The sequence below is a fragment of the Mus caroli genome, unplaced genomic scaffold (assembly GCF_978045245.1).
Source record: "Mus caroli unplaced genomic scaffold, Mus_caroli_1 scaffold_10, whole genome shotgun sequence".
Classification (NCBI taxonomy): domain Eukaryota; kingdom Metazoa; phylum Chordata; class Mammalia; order Rodentia; family Muridae; genus Mus; species Mus caroli.
Genome location: NW_028227265.1, coordinates 34,460,338 through 34,462,500, shown reverse-complemented (window position 1 = coordinate 34,462,500; position 2,163 = coordinate 34,460,338).

The following is a 2,163-nucleotide window of genomic DNA, read 5'->3' as shown; positions in this document are numbered from 1 at the left end:
TTGTCACACATTTAAATAAACAAATAATTGTTGACTGAGCAAATGGATGTATCTGTCATGGCATTAACCTGACAGGACTCCCAAAGAAGGGGATGTCTCAGGCAGGGTTTAGGTTGCTATGGGTGGCTCAACCCAAACCTCAGGTGGTTTTCTTTTCAGCTGCCTTGAAGGAGGCACTGGCTGGCACTGCTACCTGCAGCCTGAGGTGGTTCCTTATCACCCGGACTTTGTGCAAGAAAGGAATTTCAGTAGAGCCAGTGTGAAGCCTTTTGTTGGGGGTGGGAGTCGGGGGTGTAAGAGGGAGGGGGGAGGGGAGGAAGAGGGGCAGTGGAGAGAACCCAAAGAGGAAAGACAAGGAGGAAGAGGGGAGAGAGAGGGAGAAGGAGTAAGGAAGAGAGAGAGAGAGAGAGAGAGAGAGAAAGAGAGAGAGAGAGAGAGACCTAAATGTAGATTTAAACATGGAGTCTAGAAGACCAGAAGTGGTAGAACACACAGAGCCCAGGGCTCCTGATTCAATGACCTAGCAGTCGCCATGGATACTTGTGTGATTTGGATGGCTCTGAGTTACAACTTAAGCGGTTGGTAAGGAACTTTCTTTTCTTTTCTTCCTCCTTTTGGATAAAAGAGGTCATACACATTTTCTCCAGAGATGCCACGTAGGTCTGTTATCTGACCAGACAAAACCATGGGCCACGCGGCTGCACAAGAGAGTTAAGTTACGTCTGTTACTGTAAATGGGGGTCCCTACGACGCTATAGGTTTCCAGTTGGGAAAGGAAAACCTGCAATATATGCTCAGGCCTGGAGCACCACAGTTCTTTGCGGTGTTAGTGTTCTTACTTGAAATGCCTCTGAGAAGAAGAGCTGTGCTGTGTGGGCAGCCCTCACAGCCAGTGAGGCTGTGGCTGGAATGCTGGACTCTTCGTTGTTGAGAGTCTTCATTCAGACTCCGAGGTGAGGGGCTCCTATTCCTCCCATGTCCCCTCAATTCCCCTTTCTCCAGCCTCAATGAGAAGCAAAAACCAGCAGGAATAATAAAGAGAGCCAGATATGATTGGTTGTACCTGTAATCCCAGGACTCAGGAGGCAAGGTGTTGATCATCACAAGTTCAAGGCTATTTTAGGATACATAGTGAGACTTTGTCTCAAAAAAAAAAAAAAAAGTAACAGAGATGTGGGGGCTAACTTTTTAAATTTATTTATGTATATGGGTACTTCTGTCTGCATGCACTCTGCACACCAGAAGATGGCAGCAGACAGTGGTGAGCTGCTATGTGGGTGCTGGGAATTTGAACTCAGGCCCTCTGGAAGATCAGCGAGTGCTTAACCACTGAGCCATCTCTCCAGCCCCGGTGATCTTCATTGTCAACTTGATTGCATCTGGAATCAACCAAAATAAACCTGTAAGAGATTTTCTAGGACAGATTTTTTTGGAAACGGGAAGACCCACTCTAATGAGTGGCACCTTCTGGTGGCATCCCAGATAAAAGGACAAGAAAGAAAGAAAGCTTTGCTTTTTGCCTGCTTGCCCTCGTGGCAAGTCCATCTGTCCTGCTGCTGTGGCATTCCTTGGCTGACAGGAGAACCAACTTCTTTGGGAATCCAATGTAGACTGAAGAAGACCAAGGAGCTCTCCAGGAATCTCCCAGGCTTTCACCCATGGATTGGGACTGCTAAAGCATCCAGGATTTCCCAGATTCTAGAGCGAGACAGTCATTGTTGGGTTACCTAGACCAATCCTTCCTGTAAACCAATCAAACTCATACACATGCACACACACACACACACACACACACACACACACACACACACACGTGCGCGCGCGTGCATGCGCGCGCGCTTTAGAGGACCCTGACTAATACAGAACTGAGTGGAGATATATTCCTGCCTTGCCTTGCCAGTAGAGCACTCCTTACCTCCCTCCCCACTTCTTTCTCTCTACTTAGCTTCCTGCCTCCCTCGCTACCATTGTCACCACCTCCAGCTAACCAGTACATGTGGCCGTGGGTTACCAGCCCCTTCCTGCCCATCTGTGTGTGCTGGTAGCCCAGGGAACATCTCTATGTCCTGACTTCTGGCTCACAACAGATAGGAAGGCAAGAAGGCTGCTGTTGTGCTCTGGAAGAGGATCCTGTGGTTTGGACACAGTGTCTGTTGAGCCACA